Source organism: Mustela nigripes, chromosome 4, assembly GCF_022355385.1.
Source record: "Mustela nigripes isolate SB6536 chromosome 4, MUSNIG.SB6536, whole genome shotgun sequence".
Lineage (NCBI taxonomy): Eukaryota > Metazoa > Chordata > Mammalia > Carnivora > Mustelidae > Mustela > Mustela nigripes.
This window is the reverse complement of record NC_081560.1, coordinates 148,088,106-148,101,165: the sequence shown is the minus strand read 5'-3', so window position 1 is coordinate 148,101,165 and position 13,060 is coordinate 148,088,106. Positions and strand designations below refer to the sequence as shown.

At 41.2% G+C, this 13,060-nt stretch overlaps 1 protein-coding gene across 6 annotated transcripts in view; it reads right to left on the bottom strand.

The window, feature by feature from the left end:
• Positions 1 to 709, bottom strand: part of CCSER2 (coiled-coil serine rich protein 2) — a 187,570-nt gene extending 186,861 nt beyond the window's left edge. For all 6 annotated transcript variants that reach the window (XR_009403943.1, XM_059397936.1, XM_059397935.1 and 3 more), the window contains exon 1: positions 481 to 709. The gene's annotated coding sequence lies outside the window, so the exon portion shown is untranslated. The remainder of the gene's footprint in view (positions 1 to 480) is intronic.
• Between the last annotated feature and the right edge of the window lie 12,351 nt (positions 710 to 13,060).

Here is a 13,060-nt window from a genome sequence, read left to right as displayed (position 1 = left end):
CATCTGAACCTATATGGCAACGGTGTGGTCCACCAAAGTTTCTCAGGATGTGTCTCAGGGTGTGTCTTTGTTTTGGCCCAATAATTTAAAAAAAAAAAAACAAAACCGTCATTCAGGGGAACCGGGTACTTTCCCCTGTCAAACCTCACAAGCATCCTGGCTCTGAAATCGCAGGGTAACTTGGCCTCGCCCTGATTCCTCCTACTAGAGAAAGGCACAGCCCCGCGCCCGAGGCCCCCCGGCGCGCCTGTCACAACCCGAGAGAGGGGGGCGTCCGGCCTCCAGGCTCCACGCTCGCCCCTCCTCAGGCGGCTCGTGGGGAGCTCGGGATGGTGCGGGGAGGGCGGGAGGCCGGAGAGCGTCACTGTCTCACCTCAGGTGCCTGGGCCCACGACCTGACGCGCCCCCCGCCCTGGACTGTCGCGGGCGCCCGCCCCACCCCAACTCCGGCCCCGGCTCCCTCCTGACCCCCACTCTCACCGTGCGGAGGTCACGCTGCCTCCTCCGCCGCGGCCCGACTGCTGGCCGCCAGTGACCTACGGGCCCAAGGACCGCAGGTGAGGCGAGGCACTGCCCGTCACATCCCCACCGGCCCCGCCGCCGGATCAGCAGCAGTCAGCATCACGTCCGCGGCCTGAGGGAGCGCCTGACTCCAGAGACACCGCACCCCCTCCCTCGGCCTGCGCCCGCCCTGGACTCCGCCCTCCAGGGCCCGCGCAGCGCGCGCGCGCAGCCCCGCCTCCCGGGACCCCCGTGCGCAGGCGCAAACCCCACGGGGCCAGGCTCCGCCTCCAGGCCCGCCCACGCTGCCTGATTCCGGCCTCATCCCCCCCCGGGCCCCGCCCCCCCCCCCCCCCCGCGCTGGCCTTTCCCAGGCTCCGCCCCCACCTCGGGATCCACCTCCCTCTGCACTGACCTTGCCTCTCTGCCCCCTGACTCAGGTGTCTGCTAGGCTGAACCCGTGACGCCAACCCCGTGGCTGACCTAAGCTTTAGCCAGCACGTTGGACTAACAACATTCGCTGCTACACCGCGGTCAAACTTGTCAGCTCCTCCTCCTGACCCAAGAAGTTAATAGCTTGAGCTTCAGGACTGTCGTGGGCTCCTCTCCCACCTTTCAGTGGAATGAGCATCTCCAGCATTTGTGTCCATCCCTGTTCTCTGCTCTTCCATGCTCTGGGGCCACGCCTGAACCACACACCTAACCTACCACACCAAAACACGGGGTCTTGCTGAGGCTGAGGGGATGGAAGAGGCACCCCCAAGTGCTGAGATCTGCAGCATCTCCATGGCACCATCAATCTGGGTTCCCTTTGCCACGAATTTTTTCCTACTTCCCCTGGAACTTCCATCACCCACAGGCCTTTTCCGTTCCTTTCCCTCTCAGTGGCTAGCTCTGCCATGAGTGCTCTTAACCTGGAGGTCTCCGAGGTCTGGCTGAGTGTTAAAGCCTGAAAGCTGCACTTACGTGGCAAATAGACTAGCAACTCACTGAAACCCTTTGGGCCACACTTACCAACAGATCGACTGCAACAAATGACGTTTAAGGAGAATTCTACTGTTATATTGATTACTGTTATAAATATAGTATACATATTAAGGGGGAAATATCCCTTAAGTATCTTAAAGCTCTGTGACTCCTTTTGTCTCTGCTTTTTCTCAGGTCAGGACTGTCCAAAATTTTAATTACCTCTGGGTTTTTTCCTACAGACTTGGACTTATAATTAGTTTTATACAGTATACATTTTCTTATAATTACAAGTCTACCATTTTTCCTTATTAATTATTGCATTTTATATTTGCTTAGGGATCGTACTCCATTTTCTTGAAGTATATCCTTTAAATGTTCTTTTTGTTGAAGTCCATTAATAGTAAATTCTGTTAGTTTTTTTAGTATGAAATATTTTATTTCATTTCATTCTTGAATTTAATATTAAGCTGTGGGTAAAGTTTAGTGTGAGGATCTCCTTAAACTTTTGATAATATTCTACTGTATTCTAGCTTTTACTGGTCCTACTGATCATTTTTAATTGATTTCTTATGATTTTGGGGTAAACTGTCTATGTGCTCTGGATCTTTTAAGATAGCTTTGATTTTAACATTCTGTAGTTTTATTATTATGTGGCTTACAACGGATTTTGTCTTATTTATATTGTGCAGGGTTTCTTGTGCTTCCTGAAACTATAAATTGAAATCTATCATCATTTATGGGTAAAAAAAAAAAAGAAAGAGAGAGAGAGGGAGAGAGAGACAGTGTTTTTTAAAATCCATCATTTCCTCACTGATTTTGATGTTTGGGTCCAAGAGTGAATGGTCAAGAAAGAATTCTTGAAATGTTTTTGGTGCAAAAATGTGTTTTTTATTAAAGCATGCGACAGGACCCCTGGGCAGAAAAAGTTGCATTATAAGTCTGAGAAATGACTGATTATATAGGGTTTCTTATCCTGTGGTGGGGAAGGTGATGTTAGGGCTCCAAGAAATTGAATCTACAGATTCCTGGAGGTCTGGCTATTATTAAGATTGTGTTTTCCTTGTAAATCATTAGGACAGTGACAAACTGATAGAATTTCTTGTCCTGAGTGACTGTGATCTTTATCAGTTGGTCATTTGTTTTTCCATTCTTTGTTCTTGGGCAGTCATGAGTGCCTGAGGAATATCACACATATCCCATTGCCACCTTGCAGCTGGTGGAGGGGGGGAAGTGTCAGTTTGCGTTTTGCGCTCAGCTTGCCTTTTTTTATCTCCTTATTTCCTCCCACCCCCACCCTGAACAATTTTGACCCTTGAATCTTTAAGATTGTTGAAGGCAGAAAGGTCTCATCTTTTGCAGCTTCTTTCCGCTGAACACGGGCAGAGAGATGTCCCTACCTATGGGTCATCATCAGTCAGGGCATATAGAGGGGAGTTATGAAAGGTAGAGGAAGCTGAGTCCAATGTGGACAGTAAAGAAATATCTCTGTGGGTGGTAAGGACCATCTATCTATGTGAAGTTGTTGTAGTGATGGAGTCTTAGCACCAAGCAGAGAAACTTTTTAAAAAGCAATATATTAAAATTAAAATGGCTATAAGAATGAGAAGTCCAACAAAGAGACCCTTAATAGTCAACCATAATCCTTCTCCAAACGAGGAACTTAACCAATCATTGAAAGAGAGGGAAGGATTTTGTAGAGCCTTAAGTTGGGTATTCATATCTTTTAGTAAACCTGTGACATTTTTGTGATGATCTGGGATGTATACAGAGCACTCTGTTTTAATAATGACATATGTCCCTCCTTGTGCTGTGGTTAGGACATCTAGAGCCATTCTATTTTATAGAACCACTTTGTGCATTTGTGTAGTTTCAGTATTAAATAAGGAGATGTTGTCTTATGAATCACTGAGGGCTTTCATGACTTATTGAGGGCTTAGATATGCCAAATTATACTTTCTAATCCTACAAATGGAACAAAAATGGATACTAAATGGTCATACCATTGAAAAACAGATCATGTTCATCTTTATTTTAAATTGGGAAGATTAAGGGCTCGTGGGGAGGGGGAGAGGTAGGCAGAGGGAGAAGCAGGCTCCCCATGGGAGCCCAATGCAGACTCAAGCCCAGGACCCTGGGATCATATCCTGAGCCAAAGGCAGACACTTAACTGACTGAACCACCCAGGCATCCCTGCATTTTTTAAATATCCTCATTCCTGGGATATGTAAATTTCTTAATCTGAATATACTGTAGTTAGGGACTTTACTGGATCAAAACTTGTATGACTTAATATTTATTTTGTGTTGCCTACCTGGCTGCACAGTCTGCCAAGTTGTTTCCTTTAGATTCTAAGGTCATATCTTTTTGATGTCCTCAGAAGTGGATTATGGCTACCTTCTTAGGTAGGTGTACAGCCCCAAGAAGTGTAATTATTTCAGACCCATATTTGATTGGAGAGTTATGAGCTGATCAGAATCCCCTTTCCTTCCAAATTGCCCCATGGGCATGTAGCACCAGGAAAGCATAGTTGGAGTCTGTATAAATATTAATTTTTAGACCTTGTGCCAAGTGAAGAGCATAGGTAAGTGCTGTTAATTCAGCCTTTTGAGCAGAAGTGTTTATTGGAGGGGGTTTTGCTTCAGTGGTCTTAGTTAAACTAACTACAGCATATCCAGCTTTTCTTTCTCCCTATTCAAGAAGCTACTGCCATCTGCACCTGTGGATTTTAACCAGCTGTCACCTACATTTTCTCAATAGGGGGAACTTTCAAATCTGGTTTGCTAGAATAAACATGAGAAATAATCTCTGAGCAGTCATGTTCTATTCCTAGAAGTACGATGGTCAGGTACAGACATAAGGATAGCTAGGTTAAAGTGTGACAGGTTTTAAATATTATTTTAGGTGTGTCTAAAAACATAGCCTGGTATTTAGTAAGTCAGCCTCTCATCATCCATTGGTGGCCTTTGGTCTCTAGGACACTTTGGAGTTGATGTGGAGTCATCAATGTCAAGGATCATCCCATAATAAGTTTTGAAACTGCTTCTACCAGGAGAGCTTTTGCAGCCACTGCTCAAAAACAAGCTTGCCACTCCTGTGCTACATTATCAAGTGGCTATGAAAAATAACCCACCAGTCTTGTTTCACCTCCTGATTTCTGGGTAAGAACTCCCAAAGCTTATCCTTGTTTTTCTCTTACATATGAAATGAAAGGTTTTTCTAAATTCGGTAAAGCCAAAGCTGGGGCTCATGAAAGCTTAACTCTAAATGTTTGAAAGTCTGTCTGCTGGGCTTTAGCCCAGAGTAAAGGTTCTTCATCAGGGCCTTTAATTAAATCATACAATAATCTGGCTAAGAGCCCAAATCCAGGAACCCAAGGCAGCAAAAACCTGTACGCTTAGGACAGCACAGAGTGGTTTTTTCATAATCGGGGGTCCATGATCTAATATAGCTTTTTTTTCCTGTCAGTAGTCAGTGTGCAATGGCCTGGTGTGGTTCATATCCCAAATATTGTACTTTCTATTTAAACATTTGTGCCTTTATAGGGGAGAAATGACACCCTCTGTCTGCCAAGAAATTAAATAGCTATAGAATTACTATCAGATGTTTGTTTTGTGGGACTACAGATTAAAATATCTTCCACATATTGAACTGTAGTCCCTTGATAAAGGGAGATAGCATGGAGGTCTTTATCAAGTGCAGCCCTGAATAGGTGAGGACTGTCTAAATTCCTGCAGCAAGACTGTCCAAGTTCACTGAGCAGTCTCTGAGCTTGAAAGTGAGGTCCATTCAAAAGCAAGTAGTGCCTGTGTTTCTTCACTTAGAGGAATGCAAAAGAAGGTGTCGGGGAACCTGGGTGGCTCAGTGGGTTAAAGCCTCTGCCTTGGGCTCAGGACATGATCCCAGGGTCCTGGGATTGAGCCTTGCATCGAACTCTCTGCTCAGTGGGGAGCCTGCTTCCTCCTCTCTCTCTCTGCCTGCCTCTCTGCCTACTTGTGATATGTCTATCAAATAAGTTAATTAATTAATTAAAAAAAGAAGGTGTCTTTTTTTTTTTTAAGATTTTATTTATTTATTTGGCAGAGAGCGAGAGCACACACAAGCAATGAGAGCATCAGTGAAAAGAAGAGGGAGTAGCAGGCTCCCTACTGAGCAGAGAGTCTGAGACCCTGGGATCATGACCTGAGTTGAAGGCAAGATGCTTAACAGACTGAGCCACCCAGGTGCCCTAAGAAGGTATTTTTTAAATTAAGTACTGTAAACCAGTTGGCATCACCAGGGCCATGAGTGAGAATAGTATATGGATTTGGCACTATTGAATGAGTAGGCGCAACTGTTTCATTTATAGTTCTTAAATGTTTTGTACCATTTGATATTACCCATATGACTATTTTACTGGTAAGACTAAAGTGTTATAAGGAGATTGACAAGGTTTTAAATTACCAATTACTATAAGAGAAACTTATCAATAAGTGATTCCCAGCTTTTGCCTCAGGTTTTAAAGGGTATTGTTTTTTATGTGGTACAGTAACTGAGTTCTTTGAGGTCATTTTAACTGGTTGAGTTTTAAGAGCCCATCCTCGGACACTGAAATCCCAGACCTGTGGATTTACTTCCTTCCAGATATTAGAACGGATACTGGGGTAAGGTTTTAATTCTGTGGGTGTTAAAAAGAACATGCCATCCATCCTCTTCTTTAGTAGGAGCAAACCTGCTACCTAGTTTATACATCAAGTCTCATACAAGTAATGGATTAGGTCAAGATGGAAAGACTAGAAAAACATGAGTGACTAACTGACTTCTAGATTTACAAGTTAAAGGCATTGTCTGGTGGCACATTTTAGTTTACCGTTCTATGCCAACAATTTTACAGTTAGAAAGACAGGTAGGGCCAGAGTGCTGAATAAGAACAGATTAAGTGGCTCCTATATCAATAAGAACATTGATAAAATGAAAAAAAAAAAAGAACATTGATAAAATGTTTACCTCCCACCTCCAGGATAGTGCACAGCTCAGTCATCTTGATGGCAAAGGGAGCCAGACAAGCCTGAGGACCCTGTCATGTCAGATCCTCCAGTTCCTGCTCTTGGGTGAGGAAGTGAGTTCCTGTCTTCCTCTTTCTCTGGAGTTGGGCACAGTCTGTCTTACAATGTCCTTTCTTCTTACAGACAAGACGTGACCCTGATGGAAAGCATTTGTTTGGACATTCTTTGCTCCAGTGTCTGATTTGGCCACACTTATAGCATGGGGTCTTACCTGGTCCTTTGTCTGATACTGGTATCTTCTTTGACCCCCAGTTGGTCAGGTGTTGTGAGGAATTTGCAACAGCAGCAGCCAATATTTGAACCTATATTTTATCTTGCAATTTAGCTTTCTGGTCCTTTTCCTGCAGTAAGGCCATACCTCCATTATTAAGGACTTTAGTAGCTACCTCTAGTAGGGGCTGGGTGGAGGCTTCGAGGACCTAAAGTCATGTTAGTCATTTTGTGGCAAATGTCAGGGGCCAACTTGCAAAATGCACGTTTAATAGAGTTGTTCCCTCAGGTGAGATTGGATCCAGATTTGTATACTTACAGATGGCTTCTACTGAATGACCCTGAAATAGAGCTGGATTCTTATCAGCTCTTTGAGTAATGTCCTGAATTTTATCAAAGTTTACAGGTTTAGAGAATTTTTTTCATTCCTTCTATTAAACAGGTGATTATGGTCTCATCTTTCCTTGTCCTGTCTCTTTCCAGTAATTCCTGGGAGGTTCATTATTGGGAACATCAGTGCCCCCCTACCAAATAATGATCTCGATCTTTGGCTGCCAGCTCATCAGCAAATTCTTGAGGCCTTGCCCAGATACAGTTCTTTTCCTCAGAGGTGCAACAATGAGTTAATATGATGTATAGATCTTGCCAAGTCAAATCAAAAGTAATAGATAATTGCTGAAAGCCTTCCATAGATTGAGAAGAGTTTTTGGAATAGCATTCTAATTGTTGTTTTCTCTGAGTCAGGTCTGCCATGGTGAATGGGACATGGACTTTAATTGTGCCCATTTTTCCATTAACAACCTCCCTAAGAAGATGTAGCCCAGATTCAGGTGGAGCTGCCAGATGATAGGGGGTTCTGCCCCTGGTATGTGCAGCTGAGCTGAGAGCAGAGGGGTCTTGGGGTTTATAAGGAAAAATAATAGTAGCAGAGCCAGTGTCCTCTTTGTTTGGACTGGTTGGTGATTCATTGAGTAGCCCAGGTAGGTTAGGAGGAAGGGGCCTATTTAAAGAATCATCCTGCAATATGACCAGATGGGGCTTATTAACCTGGTTGGCAGTTAAACACATTCTACAAGAGGCTCTCAGGTCAGGGTCCTGATTCAGGGACATGAAGGCCTGGACATAGAGAACCTCAGTCCATTTGCCCTGGTTTTTTGCAGAAGAGATCTAACTGATAGCCATTAATGGGCCATTTTTCCTTGTCTCTTGAGGAGTACTGAGGCCATGCACTGTTACCTATGATCAGCTTTTTCTTTCTTAAATCTTGCAATTGAATTGATTCCGGGGTGTTAAAAGGCATCCCAAGGGAGAATTCTCTGCAACTAAAGAAGATCCCATGCTCCTAGAAAAGTTGAGAAAGTCCATTACCAAAACAAAACAACAACAACAAAAAATCCACCCCTGACTCCCAGGTAGCATTCCATGCAGGATGTGTCAGAGATACCTGGTGTCAAAGAGACTGAAAACATCCCTCGAACAAAATTGCTGTGATCACCACTCTGCCTTATGAGAGGGATGTTGGTGCCCCACTTCACCGACTTCCCCATTGCATTCTAGGCTACAAATGGTGCCAGTGAATAGACCAAAATGCCATGCTGTTTGCAAGTTACCTAATTTTGTAATTTAAGTAATAGGCAACACTGATGGAAAACAGTGAAGATAGAAATCCTCCTTGATCTAAGTAACATTTCAACACATGTAGCCCTTACAGTCAGCATCCTTAGGAAACATTCCCTGGTTGGGTTTTAATTCACTTGGGTGCTGGTTTCAGCTGGCTCCAGATAGAGGCCAAAGTTGTGTAGAGCAGAGATGTGAAGGGGACCACATTAGACCAATGAGGAGGAAACATCACATGGGAATCTTAAGATTGGCAGCTGTCTTATTGACCTAGGTGGTGTCCTGTGCCTAGAAAAGACAACTTTTAATAAGTACAGAAATGATGAGACGGCTTCACGTTTCTTGGTCTTATTACCATTCCAGCCATAGTACTAACTTCTAGCCAAAAGGCAGACTTTTTTCCTCCCTATAGAAGAGGCAAGGGATAGAGAATTGCAGCCTGAGCAATCAACATGAAAGTGTTCCAGTAAGACTGTACTCCTTGAAAAGTCCCTGAAATGAAAGAAAAGTCAGAGAAGAGGAAATATTCACCAAGTTTGCACCCAGGCTGAGAGTCCAGATGAGAAGACTTGAGCCCCAGAAGGAGCGCCAAAATAATGAGTTTTGCTGTTTGGGTCCAACAGTGAACAGTCAAGAAAGAATTCTTGAGATGTTTTTGGTGCAAAAAAGTGGTATTGTGGGCCGCCTGGGTGGCCCAGGGGGTTAAAGCCTCTGTCTTTGCTTCAGGTCATGATCCCAGGGTCCTGGGAATGAGCCCCACAATGGGCTTTCTGCTTAGCCTGCTTCCTCCTCTCTCTCTCTCTCTCTCTGCCTGCCTCTCTGCCTACTTGTGATCTCTGTCTGTCAAATAAGTAAATAAAAAATATATATATTTTTTAAAAGGTGGTTTTATTAAAGCACAGGATAGGACACCTGAAATCTGCATTATATACCTGGAGGTCTGGTTATTACTAAGATTGTGTTTTTCTTGCAAATCATTAAGACAGTGACGAACTGATAGAATTTCATATCCTGCATGACTATGATCTTTATCAGCTGACCATTTGTTTTTCCTTTCTTTGTTCTTGGGCAGCCATGAGTGCCTGGGGAAAGTCACACCTGTCCCACTGCCATCTTGCGGGCAGAGGGTATGTGAAATGCTAGTTTGCCTTTTGCCCTCAGCTTGCCTTTTGTTATCACATCAATTTGAGATGCTGCCTTTGTTGTCTATTACCTTTACTAATGGAATTGAGTCTATTTCTGGATTTTTAAATTCTGTTTTATCGATCTTTCTGCATATTAATGGACCATTATCAAAATGTTTTAAATATAAAACTGTATAAGGTTAACTCCAAGCCTCTCCATTGCTCTTTTTTTTTTCTTTCCCAGAGGTTTTTCTGGCTAATTTTGCTCCTCTTTCATCAAATTTTATAGTCAACTTATGTGGTTTCAGAAAAATAACAACAATAACGTATTTTTATTGGAATTTGTCTGTGTTTATAAATTAGGGAAAATTGAAATCTCTATAACATTGTATCTTCCTATCCAGCAACTTGACATCTTTCCATTTTTTCACATTCAAATTTGTGATTTCTTAGTTACTTTATAGTTTTCCTTCTTTGGATATTATGTATTATATTTATGCGTTGGTATTTTATGTACTGTAATAAATGGGCACTTCTTTTCCATTATGTCTTCTGTTTCTTGTTTGCATGGATGAAGGTCTTTGGATTTTATATGTTAATTTGATTACTTTTTTTGGTACCTTACTAAATTATCTTGTTTGTACCACTTTTCTCATTAATTCTTTGGGGTTTTCCAGGTATGCAGTTTGTTCTCTGTAAATATTCCTGGTTAAGGCCTCTAACTTTATATTATATAATAGAAGACATGATGACATTATTTTGTTCATAATTTTAGCAGAAAAGCTAGTAAGGAGCTAACCTTTGAGCTATGATAGATAGCTATATATAGATATATCTATATATATCTACCATAGCACACACACTCTCTAATTCTCTCTCTCTTTCCATATATATATATAGACACAAATATATATGTATATATATATATAGTATAAATATATATTACTGAGTGTTTTGACTTAAAAAAACAAACAAATAGATGTTGAATCCTGTCAAAAGTCTTTATCTGTGGAAATGCTTACATATTAATGGACTTTCTAACATTGCCTTCTTTTTCATTCTTGAAATAAACCCCATTGGATCACAATGCATCTTTTAAATTTGCTGTTAGATTCTATATTAAGTTTTTTGCATTGACATTCTTAAGTGAAAATGGTCTGTGGTTTCCTTTTATTGGAATAAAAATCTTTGGAACTTATTCCAAATAAATTTGTAGTTTGTTGGAATAAAAACCTGGCAATCCTTATCAGGTTTGGGATTAATATTGTATGTGCTTCCTAAAATAAAACACTCTCATAATTTAAGTAACAATGGAATTATGTGATCATTAAATATTATGCAAAATTTCTTTATGAAACTATTTGTCTTCTCTGTACTTTCTTTGTGATTCTTCATGTATTTCTTTTTGTGGAATAATCCTATAGCCTTTACATTTCTTTTACATTAACTGGTTTTTTAGACTTTCTGTCTTTCTACTAAGAGCAATTAATAGAATCTTAATGGGGGCGCCTGTGTGGCTCAGTCAGTTAAGCATCTGCCTTCAGCTCAGGTCCTGATCCCAGGGTCCTGGGATCAAGCCCAACACTGGGCTCACTGCTCACCGGGAACTTTGCTTCTCCCTCTCTCACTCCCCTGCTTGTGTTTCCTCTCACTGTTTCTCTCTCTGTCAAGTAAATAAATCAAATCTTCAAAAAAAAAAAAAGATCAATTTTGGTAGGTTGTGTTTGCCTAAAAACATACCTATTGAATGTTCTAAGTTTTTATATTTATTTGCATAGTTATAAAGTACTTTTTTCTTAAAAACTCTGATTTTATGCGATTTCTCTGTTTTTATACTATTTCCCTTTATCATTTCTATTTTTGTACATTTTTTCTCTCTTCCTTTTTAAAGATTTTATTTATTTAAGAGAGAGAGAGAGAAAGAGAATGAGTGAGGGGAAGGAGCAGAGAGGGAGGGAGAAGCAGACTCCCAGCTGAGCATGGAAACCACTGTGGGACTCAATCCCAGGACCCTGATATCATGACATGAGTGGAAGCCAGCTTCTTAACCCTGAGCCACCCAGGAACTCTGTGTTCTCTCCCTTTTTTTTTTCTCCCCTCTTTTTTTCCCCTCTTTTTTTTCTTTCTCCCTTTTTAAAGCTCAAATTACCTAATGGTTTCTGTATTTGTGTTTTTCAAATAACCAAACTTTGAATTTGTTAGTTCTCTTTTCTGTTTTCCAAAGTTTATCTTTATTAATTCCTTTCTTCTTTTTTTTTTTGACTTAATTTTTTTCTAGCTTGCTCTTTTAGATGTTAAATTAATTTATATTTATGCTTTCATTTTAATTGTACCAGGTATTTCAAGCTCTAAGTTTACTTGTGATATGTGCTTTAGCAGTATCACAAAGATTCTGTTTTGTTTTCATTTTATCTTCAAGAAATTCTACTATTTTATTTTTTGTTTTCTCTTTATCCTAGTTGTTTAACAGAGTGTTTTTAACTTACCAGGAAAAAGAAAATTAAAACATTTTTAAGAAATTCTGTTATTAATTTCTAAAAGTTTTATTATATTACAATCAGAGAATGTTATTTGTATATTTCTAATCTTTGTTATTTCTTGAGATTTTCTTGGTGGCCTGATATTTCCTTGATTTTCATGAATGTGTCACTTTTACTTGTAAACACAAAGGTATATTCTCTTTTTATAGGTACAGAATTCAGTATAGTTTTATAGATCTATTAGATCCTCTTTCCCACTTAACAACGAACAGAAAACCAAAACTGTAAGATGATGGAGGACAACCTTTAAACATGAAAGACAGACACCCAAAACAAATAGACCTGAAAGGAACCAGAAACTCTGCAGGAAGAAGAAAACTCCCCATCATACACTCCCTTCCCCAAAAAACTATCAATAATATGTGCAGAGAAGAAAGAATATTGCATCCCTGAAACAAGAATATGTGGTATTAATAAGAAATTCTGAAAACACAATAGAGCCCTTGAAAATGAAAAAGGTACAGCAACAATGAAAACGGAACAGAGGGGATTGAAAATAAAGTTGCAAATATCGTCTATAAACTGACACAAACAGAAAAAGAGATTGAGAATAGGAGATAAAATGATTTAATTTGGTCTCCTGAAAGTTGCCCAAAGTCCTCAAATACTAAGAGGAAGCCCCTCATTGCAGATGAATCACTGTGGGCTAAGGGCTTAGTAGGCTCTCCCTTGAGGTTAGGCAGGCAGGGCAAGGGCCCATGTGTAGTTTTCTTTCTCCTCTGTGCAGCCTGACCTGTCCATTTGCTTCTGGGTACAGGACAGCACTTCATTGGTCTCATATCCTTCCTGGACACTTCAACAAGGCCCCCTATGGTTCTCTGCCCCTGTTCACATGAAATCTGACCCTTTTCAGTCTACACACCACAGATGGGACCACTCACAGATGGGCCAGACACTGGAGGACCCTAGGACCCAAAGGCCTTCCTGTCTTCTACCCTCAGCCATTTCTTAGGATGCTGGCTCCAAATCCTTCTAGTATCACTCCAAAAAAACCCTCATTTTGCTTCTTTTCTGTCATAATGTAGCTTTCAGGCAAAGCTTCTCAAAAAGGAGTTCT